This window comes from Mastigoproctus giganteus, chromosome 10, assembly GCF_048544385.1.
Source record: "Mastigoproctus giganteus isolate SK-2022 chromosome 10, ASM4854438v1, whole genome shotgun sequence".
Lineage (NCBI taxonomy): Eukaryota > Metazoa > Arthropoda > Arachnida > Uropygi > Thelyphonidae > Mastigoproctus > Mastigoproctus giganteus.
In genome coordinates this window covers 158120527-158135392 of record NC_143584.1, presented here as the reverse complement: position 1 = coordinate 158135392, position 14866 = coordinate 158120527, and positions in this window count along the sequence as shown.

The window sequence follows — 14866 nt, the reverse complement described above, 5'->3', positions numbered from 1 at the left end:
AGATGTTATTTGCGTCCTGGCTAGAACCACACAACGTACCAATATTGTTCTCACAAGTCACCTACTTGTGGACACTGCACGAAGTGGGCACAACTACTTGAGGAATTTATTATTAATCAGAACATCAAATTTATTAATAGTCCACAACCTTTTAAGACTTATTCTAGTCATTCAGGGTAAACTAATACAGATATTACCTTCATAAATTCAAGTTTTAAATGTTTTGATCTCCGAATGGACAGTTCAAATAATGGACTGTACAAACGATGGTCACTTGTAGTCCAAGCGATCATCCCGCTATTTCATTTCTTGCAACAGTAAATTCTGCTCATCTGTCCTCTGATTTGCAACCTGAACTCAGATTTTCTTTACGTCAGATAAATTGGACAAACTTTGATTCATCTATCATCTCAGATTTCTGTAACTTCTCTGAATGGTCTGGTTCACAATCTGCAGATGAACTTGCTTCTAGAATTCACACTTACATCATTAAGGTGTCAAATAAATCTACAAAAAAGAAACTGATTTCTTCGAGAATTTGTTCGTGTTTGCCAACAGAACTATCGTTCATCTATCCAGGAAATACCAAAGATACAGGCATCTTTCGCAAACTGAAGTTGATGGATATGATTCTCAGTATCATGAACTGAAGAAGAATTATGTTAAAGCAAATAGCAACCCGTAAAATACTACTGAATTCGTCGGGGATTTTGGGAACGCTGACCCGTGGGGACTGTTATACAAATTGGCTAGAGATAGGACCTTTTCATCAGATTCTTATGGTTCTGTTGAGACTTCTACTTGAACGCGGGCAGTTGATGTTATATTGGATAACCTTTCCTAGTCGATGACTTGTCTGAAGACCTAGAATTTCATAAGAGAATTCGCTATAAAAATAGCATATTGATCCTGATACAAATACAGACTTGTTTTCCTTGAAGGAATTGTTAGACGTTATAAAGAACATAAAATATAAAGAAATTTTCGGGTATGGACCTGGTGGAAAACATTTCTCTGAAAAGACCGCTAAAGTTAAAACCTAAAATAGTACTGTACTTTGCTTCATGAAGAAATGTTTACAAGAGGGTATTATCCTGGATTGTTGGAAAGTTGCTTTAGTAAAGTTGATATCTAAGCCAAATAAATTTCCAGAGGAACCCAGGTCTCATAGGCCTTATTGGAAAATGTCGGAAAGTTTTTGGAGAGACAAATGGCCTTGTGCCTTCAAAATTTACTTCTTGAAAATAATCGTTTGAGTTCTAATCAGTATGGATTCTCTAAAGGAAAGTCCGGGGAGCGCACTTCTTGATTTTGTGTTCGATGTTTACAACTCTCCATCTAAACTAGATACGTTGATCATTTTTGTCGCCTTCGATGGCTCTTTTGACTCCCTTTTCGCAAGGCGCACTCGAACGTCTTCGGAATGTTAATTGCTCACGCCAGTTATTCTTTCTTTTTTAAAGATGTTATTTGTGTCTTGGCTAGAGCCACACCACGTCGCAATATTGTTCTCACGAGTCACCTACTTGTGGACACTGTGCACGAAGTGGGCACTTGAACTTACAATGTTCTAATAAGGAAGAAGCGACATGTTGCATTAATAGCAAACGCAAATTGAGAGACTTCTGTCCCTCGGTCAGGAACAGTAATTGTCCCGAATATCTACGTGCAACCGAATTGGTACTCTTGAGGACGGGTAATGAATTGTACTCATAATCGCTGAGATTCAGTCGAAAATAACACCTCCCAAGCTTGTTTCGAGGACAATCTGTTTATTTCAAATTGTCTCCTTGATTGTACAAATTTGAACATGACTCCCTCTGATTATGGAGAAAACGTTTTTAGTATATTAGGTTGGGGTTCTAACCGAGTACGGCTCTATGAATTTTGGCGTCAATTTTCGTGCTAGCAGTCGTCTCTGTCGTTTGTTTTGCCGTTTCGCTTTTGAGCGTCTGCCAGTGAAGCGAGCCGAGGTTTAGGTTTAGCGGTTGCGCCAAAATATATTTTAGTTCTTATTTCGCCCGCTAGATGGCGCCACTTATTTTCGACATTAAATTACAATTTTTTTTTACTTTACCCAGGCTCGAACCTATGTCATTGCTACTGATGGTCCGGTGCTTATCCCCACAGCTACCCTTTCAGTTATAAGAATATGTGTAAATGTAGCTGTTATAGCGAAGAGTGTTGTGAGTGTGACGTAGGAAGTTGTATTTCGCCTTGTTCTGATTGGTCTGGGGGTATAAACCGACTACGTCTGTGACTTTGCCTGTGATTTCTGGCCGGTTGATGCCGTAGAAATCGTCTGTTTTTACCGTGTTGGTTTTCAAGCTACCGTGTTCGCAATGAATTGTGGGTTTGCGCATGCACACGCACGCACGCACACACACACACACACACAAGCCCGAGCTCTCCCGCTCGCGCACGCGCACATACGCACGCGCACACACACACACACGGAGCAGCACACATTCTTTCCCAAGACAAAGGATTTGGCGGGAAAAACGTGGACGCTTCGCCTAACATACGGGTACATACAGGCCACAAAACTTCGAGCAGGGAGATTGCAGCGACATCGGAAGACCCAGAAACTGTGTCACCATCTAGCGAGTCATTCTGAAAGCTGAAAATTAAAGATTTTATGTAAGGTGTTTAAATGTATTTTTTCCTAGATAGCCATGACTTTGACGTTTTATAAATATATTTCCGTAGCTTTGCAATATGTGTCGCCATCTATCGAGTCATTCTGAAAGCTGAAAATTTAAGATTTTTATTTAAGGATATTTTTTTTTTTCTCACATACGGGTACTTGGGGCCACAAAACTTCGAGCAGGGAGATTGCAGCGACATTGGAAGACCCAGAAACTGAGTCGCCATCTACCGAGTTATTCTGAAAGCTGAAAATTAAAGATTTTATTTTATGTAAGGTGTTTAAATGTATTTTTTTCCTAGATAGCCATGACTTTGACGCTTTATAAATATATTTCCGTAGCTTTGCAATATGTGTCGCCATCTATCGAGTCGTTCTGAAAGGTGAAAATTAAAGATTTTATTTAAGACGGTGTTGTCATCTGTTGAGTCATTCTGAAAGGTGAAATTAAAGATTTTATTTAAGTTGCTTTGATGCTTAATTTTTTTTTTCCCAACACACGCAACCAAGAAACTGTGGTTCCATCTAGTGAATAATTCTGAAAGCTGAAAAATCTGAAATTAAGGAATTTATTTCATTTTGTCCTTTTTTATGGTTAAATTTATATGTATATATTTTTACCCATAACTATTTGTGATGGTTCCTCTGGAATTTGTATTCTACTGTTTACTATCTATGGGAAAAAAAAAAAAACTTAAGTTGCTTTTGATATTTACCAAAAAAAAAAAAAACACGGAGACAACCAAGAAACTTTGGCTCCATCTAGTGAATAATTCTGAAAGCTGAAAAATCTGAAATTAAGGAATTTATTTCATTTTATATCCTTTTTATGGTTAAATTTATATGTATATATTTTTACCCATAATTATTTATGATGTTTCCATTTTTCTCTGCAAGTTGAATTTGTATTCTGATGTGTAGAGTCTTTCTAAACAGGAAAAAAAAAAAAAACCTGAAAAGTAAAATGTGTTTATATTTATTTACAGTCTTCGTGAAGCACTGGCGCCATCTTCTGTTTCTGTCTGCAAGTTTGATTTTTTTTTTTTTAATATATATATTTGAAATCATTTTCTTTCCTAAAAAAGGTTATTGATTAATGGAAAATTAAAACTTATTTTCTACTTTCTAAGAAAAAAGACAGACAATATTTTTTCAAATAGATATGTTTTATTGATAAATAATAAAAAATAAAAATTACAACTTAGTGGGGTCATCGTTAGTTTTACCCCATCTTTAAGCATTAAAGATGGGGTAAAACTAACGTCTACTTTCTAAGAAAAAAGACAGACAATATTTTTTCAAATAGATATGTTTTATTGATAAATAATAAAAAATAAAAATTACAACTTAGTGGGGTCATCGTTAGTTTTACCCCATCTTTAAGCATTAGCATCCAAACCCATATAAGATGCAAAGAAACATGGATCGCACCATAAGTATTCTTGGTTTTCGTAGAAGTCCATCTGGAAAAAAAAAAAAGAAATGTTAGAAGATTACAACGATCCGCGCGTCGTTGGGAGTTTTAGTGGTATTAATGCATTACAAAAACATACAAAATTACCCCGGCGTATCGTGAAAGAGTATTTGTCATCTCAGCCTGCTTATGTCAGACACAAACCTCAAAGAGTTAATTTTCCTAGAAACCAAATAATAGTTCCTGGACTACACCATACGTTTCAGTGTGACTTAGCAGAAGTTTCCAATCTGTCTGATGCTAATGACGGAGTGTGTTATTTACTCGTCTGTATAGACGCTTTTTCTAGATACGCCTGGGTGAGAACACTTAGAAATAAAACATCGAAGCAGATGGTAAAAGCATTCAAATCAATTTTCAAGGAAGAAACGCCATTCAGTCTTAACAGCGACAGAGGCAGAGAGTTTATAAACAAAGATGTGAGGGCCCTATTTAAATCTCTCAACATTAATTTTTATACTACTAGATCGGAGAAAAAGGCTGCAATCGCTGAACGTTTTATTCGAACTCTGAAAGAAAAAATATTTAAATGGATAACTTATTCTGAAAGTAAGAAATATGTGCATGTTCTTCCCGACATTGTAGCTACTTATAATCGAACGCCACATCGAACCATAGGAATACCTCCAGCCGATGTCACTTTGCATAATGAAGAAGACGTCTACAGGAAATTGTACTTGAAAAAACCAAAGAACAGATTCCTAAATTTAAACTGGGGGATCGTGTCATTCTAAGTACAGGTTCATATCTGTTCCGCAAAGGATTCTGGGGCAATTGGACTCGTGAGATTTTTACTATATCTCAAGTATTGAAACGAAGAAAACCAGTTGTGTACAGAGTACAAGACAAAACAGGCGATACGATCGAAGGTACCTTTTATGAACAACAGTTACAGCTTGTTAATATTCACGACTCGTTACCAATCGACGTGTATCTTATTGAAAAAGTACTTAAGGAGCGACGTGTGGGAGGAGAACGTCAATTCCGTGTTAAGTGGCTAGGATACCCTGCTTCCTACAACAGTTGGGTTTCAGCTAAAGATGTTCTTAACACTACCGAGTAATGCGTGTATGGCTTTCCATCCCAAGAATACGCAATCTAATTTTACCATCGTCTTACCCGATACTATATCGCTGAAAAGCAGGTGGGAGGTAGCACTTGCAGAAATACACGTACCTAAGTCCTGGTATAATATCTCCGAAGGCTGGGCCGAGTTTGCAATTCTACAGAAAGAACCGACAATTAGGAACCCCGAGGTTTACATGTTGCACGACGAGTACGAAAATTCGACTAAATTGATTGAACATATGTATGGTCTTAATGCCAATTTAGAGGTTAAAGTAGAAGAGACAGAATTCAAAGAGAGATTCACAATTCGTGTTAAAAATGGTTGTGAGTTGCGTATGCCTTTACGAACAGCTCGAATTCTAGGACTAGCCCACAAGGTAGCAGTGAGGGGTGATATTGTTGACAAATATAGAAATTTCAAAGGAGAGCACATCGGAAAGTGGATACCTAAAGGTAAAATAGTGATACCATCAATAAAAACTAACAGTGAGTATGTTGACAGGAAGCTTGTGTTCGTACAACCGCCGACTCGTGATGTTCGCGAGCATAAAATTCCTTATGGTTGCTACAATAGCGTCTCCGAAATTCTAAAGGTTATGACTTTTATAGCCCCTGAAATTAAAGGTTCTGTTAATGCACATGGTTTTGTTTCTTTCGAAATAGAAAGTAGTGTGCGCCTTTGTTTCCCTGAGATTGGACTCGGCGATTTACTCGGTTTTGAACGTATGCCCAACGGTTTCGAAGGAACGGTGAGATCAAAATTTCCGGGTGATATAAATAGAGGGGTCGGGTCTTATTTCGTTTATAGTGCCTTGATTGAGGACCAGTTTGTAGGCGATACTAGAGCGCCTCTGTTGCGAGTAGTACCGTTCGGAAGCAGTGGTGAATTCTTACATTTGGATTATTACCCTGTGCTTCTCTCAAGCATTCAATCCGTTTCTATTCAAATTCGCACAGACACCGGTCAGTTATTTCCATTCAGAGGTGGTAAAACTCTAATTAAGTTGCATTTTCGGCCCCAATGAACGCGTACGTCGAATACTACAAAGTGCAGGCGGGGGGAAATCCCTACTTTGCTGGAGCAGCGATCCAGAGGGGCCAGGGTTTAGGCAGTATATTCCGATCAGCATTTACATTTCTTTCTCCACTTTTGAAACCCGCTGCCAAGTTCATAGGTCGCCAAGTGTTGTCGGCAGGTCGTAATATGATCGATGATGTCATTTCGGGAGCACCCGTGAAACGATCATTTATAAATCGAGCTTCTGAAGTAGGACAGGCCATTAAGCAAAAAGTCCGTAGTCAGAGTGGAGGCAAGCTTCGAAAAAAAAAAATATCAGGACATCTTTCAATGATGGGCGAGGTTATGATGTCAGGATTAGACCTGTTTGCACAGCCGGCCACTAATCTGTGCGTCGAACGATCTTCTTACGTTACTTTCTTGCCTTTAGCTTCTGTGGACACGCCTGGACCAATAGAATTTTCCATACCCGGAACATCGGAAGAATATCTGGACCTGGGAAAAACTTATTTGCGACTCAAAGTACAGTTAACTCAAAGCGATGGAAAAGAACTAACATCGAGTGTCGGTGTTGTCAACAACTTTTTTCACTCCATGTTTAAACATGTGGATCTTTTCGTTCAATACAAATTAATTAATCCTAGCAGTGACACATATGCCTATAGAGCTTATTTAGAAACGCTTTTGAATTTTGACAAAGGAGCAAAAAAATCCCAACTCACTACAGAGCTGTTCGTAAAAGACAATGTTTCCGATGTTTCACAAATGTTTTCTCAGGCCGACAGCGGTATGAATCAATGTATGAAGTTTTTTTCGAAAACCAAAACTGTGGAACTTTTGGGGCGTCTCAGACTAGATTTGTGCCATCAAGCCAAATATATTATTAACAGCGTATCGATCCGTCTGAGAATGGTTCGCAGTTCGCCCGAGTTCTGTCTGTTGTCTCTCGACAATACGGCGAAGATTCACGTAAGCGAAGCTTGTCTTTTTGTGCGTAAAGTTAAACTTAACCCCAGCATACAGTTAGCGCACATGAGTGTTCTTGAAAAACACCCTCTTGTATATCCCGTTAACAGAGTTGATGTTACTTACTTTTCAATCCCAAAGGGCATGTCAGACTCTACCAGAGACAATATATATCTAGGTCAGATCCCCGCTCGTTTAATAGTCGGTATTGTGTCCAGTGATAGTTTCAATGGTTCCCTCAAAACCAACCCCTTCAATTTTGGTCACTACAACCTGTGCTATTTACTTCTGACTGCTGATGGTGTCCAGCATCCCTCCTTACCGCTAACACCCGATTATAAGAACGGACATTATACCCGGTCCTACCTGTCTCTTTTTACATCGCTAAACAAGTGGAATTCCGATTGCGGTAACGACATATCGCTCTTGGATTATACTGAAGGGAACGTGCTTTATGCTTTCGATCTGACTCCAGACAGCAATGCGGTGGGCGAACATATTAGTTCTTTACGACGAGGTGGAGTTCGGCTCGAAATGAAATTCGCAGAACCTCTCCCCGAAAACGTTACAGTGATCTTGTATGCTGAATTCGAAAACATTCTTTCTGTGACTAAAGACCGTTCGATAATCGTAAATTATGAACACTAGAGATATATTAAAGGTTTTAGAAGCAGACAGTGAATCGAGAAAACATCTGATAGGTGTCTGTGCCAGGGACGAGTTACCGTCAAGAATACAGAGAAAACCAGCATTGTTAGTCATCAATACGGACTTTTCGTATATGCCCGGCACTCATTGGGTTTGCATTTTCCTGGGAAAAAACAACAGTCAATATTTCGACAGCTTTGCAAGACCGCCGACACAGGACATTGCAGAGTTCCTTAACCAAAACAGCAAGAAATGGACATATAACAAAGTGGTGATTCAACATACAGAATCTATAGCGTGTGGACTGCATTGTATTTCTTTCCTAACACATAGGTGTAGATGTATTTCTATGTCAAAGATTGTAAACAAATATTATTGTAAAGATTTGTGGGCAAATGATGTTATAGCAACATTACATGTACTTCAACACTTAGTTGCAAAATAAAATTTTATTTATTTTTTTTAAAAAGTGTCTGTTTTATTGAAAAAAAAAACTTACCATAACGATATCCAAGTGTGTTTTCTTCTCAAACGACGTGGGGATATCAGAGCAGTATATCGGCGTTTGACAGGCTTACGGGATTTTTTTTTCACTCCGCCCTCGGGCTGTTGTTGCTGCGCTTCAGAGTAGGGAATTGTGGGTAGTGAGACGGCGGCGGTGGCGGCGGCTGTTGATACGGTACCCTCGATGTCATTCGATGCCGTCGGAGACGGCTGTTTTGCGGCATTATTTTTCAGACCTAAATATGTTTGCAGTATCTGAAGGTACATTTTAACTTTTGACTCTGGCGGTAAATCCTGCCTTTTTAAGATTTCAGACATTTGCTCATCTAAAGAGAGCATCTGTTTTTGTTCTGGCGGTGCAGCTACAAGCAAGAATTTGCGGAAAGACTCGTTCATCTTCGGATCAAGATTGCAATTAGTGGTGCTACGATGCTGGCTAATAATGGAAACAGAGCACCTCCTTGTTGAATTATTAACTTCCGCCTGGTTTTAAATGCCACTTTTTTATCTGCTAGAGTTCTGAGCAGACGTTTTTTGCGCTGTAACTTGTTTTTCACTCTGTCTGGCAAAGGAATACAGCCTTTGATTATATTTTTGCAGATTTCACAGAGCGAATTTATTTGTGTGGGATCTGAGCTCTTTAGCAGAGTGGATGCTTGTTTTGGTCGAGCTTCCGCCAGATACTTTATGAAATTAGCGTTGTTTTTTAGACGCTTAGCCATGAGGGTACATAGATTATAGTAGATCCTTCGCTTGGCAATACGTGTGAGCGCAGCCTTAGTATATCTGCAGTTTCCTGACGAAAATCAAACAGCAAATATGAATGCGGATCGCGTGTGGCATCTTTATATATGTCGACTAAAACACGTGTCCTTCCGGGAAACACTTGACTAGCAAGATGTGAGATTTGTCGCGAGTCGCGAGGGTTTTTAAAAACAATCAAGTAGTGTGAATTCAAGCTAATAGTACGGAACTGTGTGCCTTGGGAGAACAAATTTTGCGTTAATAATATTACACTCAGATTTCTGTGATGGGATCCTTTAATAAATATTTCCGAAACTACAATACTATCTTTTACTTGGCTAATGAGATCATCTAAAACAAGTAAATTGTTTAATTTTGGATCGAATTCGGGGATGTTTAAACCATCCACGAACTCGATTTGCGGGTAACACCGAAACTTATCTTGAAGTTCTGAATAGCAATAGACGATTCTTTGAGGTTGTGGCGAAATTAAATGTTCACTATTTTCTAACAGTGACAACACAAACGTCTTGCCGCTCTGTGTCGCTCCCGATACTATAGCTGTGAAGGGGTGCTTGAACATTGTGTAAATGATCGCGCGCGAGTCTGGATCAAGTATTTATGTGTGTGTGTGTGTGTTCGCGCGCCGATGCGAGAGGCAGGACTAGTAACGGTAAAAGACAGAAGGTGACGTCTCCAGAAAAACGAAACATTGTCCCCTTTTTTTAAAAAAAAAAAAACTGTGAGTTGTGAAAAAGGTGATCAGCGACAACACGAAAAAGGATTCCCCATCATCTAAGCGCACCCAGTCACTTCGTGACTGGGTGGGAGGGGTGCCGCGATCCCCCCATGCGCGCGCCTGTCACAATGTGATGGGTTGGGAGGGGGCCGCGATCCCCCCACGCCCCGGCGCCCTGCGATTCCCAACCGAGTGCCGTCACGAATGTGACGTCGGTGGGAATAAGATGGGAAGTACGTGCCCGTTCGAACTCTCCAACATCTTGAAAAAAAAAGGAGACATCACCAGGGTGTAGCCATTGAAAAACTGCTTAGTGTCAAAAACATGGGGATTTCACTGGGTTTTTTTCTAATGTTGAAAGTATGATGATTAGGTGGTTAGCTTTCACTATGTGTCTTGGAAATATCCATAAGGGTAAGTGCGTGTGTCGTCTCCTACCACACGTTTAGCGAAAGTAAAGCCAAACCTTTTTGTTACTGAGGACTCAAGGAGACGAGAAGTACGCTTGTCTCTCCGGACAGAAAATGGTACCTCGACAGAAACGTCAACATGTTGGCCTTTTGCAGCGGCAATCATAACCTCCAAGTTAACTAACTTCGCGTTTTTGGCATTAAGAGTCACACCCTTGCATTTGGTCACAGTTTTACCTCCTCGGGTTCGGAAGGAGTAAGATTTGTGACCGATCGAGGCAAACTCGACAATGTGGTCCCCAGACAATTTGTCTGTGAGCTGCCCCAGCGAGTGACCTATGGGTGGACATTCGTCGCCCGGTTTTTGGATGAACACTATGGAGTCAGTATCGCAATATAAAAGAGATTGACGTAGAGTAGTCATAGCTTTGTAGAGCTTTATTCGGCCATAGGAAGCGACGAAAGAGCCAATGACTGCATTGCCCCGACGGTATGGTTCATCCGTTCCGTCGATCGGGGCGAAGGCAACTTGCATTATATCATCAGTCACTAACATGGCGTCGTGGATGATTTTTGTATCATCCATAAAAAGCTGTACAATGCTTTCGTAAGTTTACATACTGCTGTGCTCACCCTATTAGTTCTCATTGCGAGCCATCCCCACAAACTATTGAGACATAATTTTGCAAGTGCGCGCTTAGCGGGGTTCGCCTTTATTTCGTGCCTGTCCATAGAGATACCTTCCCTACTTTTAAAATCGGAAATGTATGCATCGGGTTCAACCCCTTCAGGCCAACCCGACGCCTCCTGTTTGATCTTCAAGAAGGTGTCTATGTAGCCACCAAATAACGACTTATGGCTCTCTTTGAAATGCCAAACTTCGTAGATGTTATCAATTTTATAACCGCTCTCAACAGCCAGGTAAAACTCAGGCGTGCACCAGATTCCCGAAAAGCTCCGATCCTCGTGATTACAAGTGGGCGACATCTGCTCGGCACAAGCACCACATAGTGGGAACACTAATTTGCCATTGGAGCTTATTGGGAGGACGGGTAAGAACTCCTTTTCGGGCGCTGTCACCCTAGCATGGATTATACCAAAGTATGCATCGTGACTATAGTCAAAGTCGCTAAGAATGACTTCGGGGTGACCGCGGGGAAATACGCCGTATTTGCAAACCCACGGATACAACGAACAGAAATCCACATAGTGAATCTCCTCGTTATCCGCCACCTGATGGTAAAGTTTAAAGCAGTCAACTCTACCTCCTCTGAGAGCGCTACGTGGTGTAATCGATTCGTGCGTTATGAATGCTGCAACAAATTCTTTCATGGCAGGGTCGTTTTTCTGTTGGTTGTCAAACTGGCATTCCCATACGGAAACCACATCATATCCTCGAGACCTAATGAAGGCCTCGCGGTCCATGGTTTCAGCGTATAGGGCGCCCATAGGCTTGTTTCTCTGTGTCTGTATAGTACTAGACCGAAAACAATTCTTGCACCCGTGATAGTAACAACCGTAGAACTCGTAAGCGGTGCTACCACATACCCCATCTAATAAAAAAGGACCTACTCTAACTTCCCCACCCTGTGACCGAGCGTGTTGAATTTTAATGTTGTTCTGTTGTTCCAGCCACGAAAGCCAAGCCAACGCCTTCCTACTCTGTGTGTTACTCCCTATGTAGCCGCCAGGTGGCAGGATAGCCATTGTGTTTGGTTCTAAATAGTTTCTGGCGAAGATCCTGCTACAAGCACCGGCGATAGTAATGTCCTGACAGAAAGGATCAACTTGCGAGACTGCTATGAAGAGAGAACGGAACTTATTGCAGGAATCTCGCAATACCCTCACGTCGTCTAAGGCATAGGCCAAAAGTTCACATTTCAGGTTGTAGGTATCTCGTGATTTCTCTTGGTACCATAACAAGAATTCCGTACGGGTTTCTTCGCTCATGAATTCCGGTTTAAAATATTTTTGATCGGGCAAAGCTCCCACATAATCTAATGTATCTATCTTGTGGAATTCGTGAGGGAAGAAGCCCTTACGCACCTCTGGCAGCTCGAACATAGCTGGCAGTTTTCGGAGTGGCACTGTTAGAAATGAATAAGAGTCCAAGAAGACTATGTTTAACGATTGTAGAAAGATGCCCAAAATCTTTGACCCATCATAGATCGTGTGAGGAACTATGTGTTTCGCGAAAATATAAGAAAGCACAAAGTAGCCGTCAAAACCGCGAAGGTTGTGGGCGATTACTCGCACATTCTTATATTTTGGCTCTGTGTGTCGAAGTTTTCAGCCATCACTACCTCGTTTCACGGTCTCTCGGACTCCTAACAGCTCATCCAAAAACTCAGCCGCGCAATTTCGGCCCCAGTAAACGCGTTCTTGGTCTCCAAAAGAAGCAACGCAGAGTACAGCCACATGTTCACCATCCAACAAGACTGTTTCTGTGTCAAAGTAGACAACAGAAACATCGTGCTTCGGGTCCTCAGGTTTTTGAACAAAGCAATGTTGTGTTTTGTGCACAGTCTTACAATGGCTACAGAAGTCGGGGTGGATGCATTTGTGTGCTGTATTGGTAAGAAAAGTGCACATACAAACGCTACAGCGATGCACTTCAGAGCAGGTTTTGTTTGCCCTGTGAGCATTAATGCATGCATCGCCTTGGAAAAATTGATTACACAAATTACATAAGAGAAGGTTGTCTTCATTATGAACGGCGACAGCTCTGCATCTATTGCACTTGAAAGAGCAATTGTGTGTGTTTAATCTCTCGCGAGTAGGTAAAACTTTAAGGCAGAGGGGACAATAGTAATCACTGCCAAACAGAGCTTTCAAAGATCGCACAAGATCATAATGTCTGTCGTGACTGAGTAGAAATATCTGTTTATCAGCAGCGGGGCCCCGATATGCAACTTCAAAACCGCACTCAGCGGAAATTACAACAAGTTGGTAATCTGGGATCGCATGCTGAAACAGTTCAACTTCATTCAAGCCACAACTTTCTAAGGCAACCCCTGCGATACCATGTAAATTTGTAGCTCTGATAGTTTGCATACTACGTTTATCCTCTCGCACCTGTCTGTATGTTTTAGCATCATCCTGATGGGCCGAAATACCAACAGCTAATGCTCTGGCAAGACATAAACTATCGGTATTGTTGATTTGAATGACAGCTTTTTTTTTTTAAAAAAATCATTCAAATTCAACATAGCCCGTTTTTTTATATTCTCAGAACGATTACCACCCTCCCCCCTATTAGTGATATTAATAAGAATCACGTCCAGACTCAAGTCGTCCGTTATCATAAATTCACTGTTTGATTGATCAACTGCTATGAAAGCAGCCATCACACGGTCAAACGTTAGATCCGTCAGGGGCATGAATGGCAAATTTATAGGGGTTTTTAGGCTAGGTGCGTCTAAGCACAATCTAACATGGGAATAATCGCCTTGACTGCTTAAATTGGCGATTATTTCCTCTAGCATCCGTTGAAAGTTCGAAAAAAACAGATCCTCGTCTGCTAAATCTGCCAAGTTTCTAAACCGGACCTCGTAAGATTTAAATAAGGGCCGATATTTCTGTGAAAAACGAACTACCCCATCCTGTATCTGGTAGTTGTTGTTGTTCTGGAAGTCTGGTTCTCTTTCTTCCATCTAAAATTTAAAAAAAGTGTCGCATAAGATTTAGGGATTTGTTTTCGTGAAAAAAAAAAAAAAAAAAAATCTATAGACATACTTACATCATCGTCCTCGGCGTTAAAACATCCAGACAGTAAAGATGAACTATCGAGCTCAGTTTCATCTTTACCAGCACCTTCTAAACTGCAGTCACTAGAGCATCCGGGCTTATGCTCCACAACTTCGCTGTCATTCGAGCATCCAGGTCGAGCCTCAACATTATCAGTAGCACCTTCTAAACTGCAGTCACTAGAGCATCCGGGCTTATGCTCCACAACTTCGCTGTCATTCGAACATCCAGGTCGAGCCTCAACATTATCAGTGGTAGTAGTAGTAGTAGTAGTATTAAAGAACTCGGCATTCTGAAAGAGTAGCGTAAAGAAAACACAGTTACTAAACAATAATTCTATAAACATTTTTTTAAAAAAAAAATCAAATAAAAATTTTTCAGTAATGAAAAAAGAAATACTCACACTAGTGTACACTAAGCTTTGACAGTAGTCAATTTCCGCCTTCATCATTTCAGTTTCCTCGTATTCTTTTTCAATCTTCATAACATCATTTAGGAATGATGAATCGTCATCCATTGCTAGAAAAACTTCTTCCATGTTCATAATGATAGCTTGTAAGCAGGTGTGATATGTGGTCGTATTGACCCCCCCCCTTTTAAAGCAAACTCGTGGATTGAAACGACATTTGACAACAACCAATCAGTGCTTAGATTCAAGAGTATGTGAATGTCACAACCAATAGGAAATTACTACAGTATGAGAGTTAAAGTCACAACCTATAGGAAATCACTATGGTATGAGGGTGAAAATGCAAAAGACATTGAAGGAAATACCTGTGGGAATGCTTTCGTGAACTAGCGGACTCAATGTCTCCCAAACAACCACATTTGAAGATAAGTTATCTTTTTTTTTTTGCTTTTTTTTCATACCAAATTTGAACAAAGGCTTTGGGGACGATAC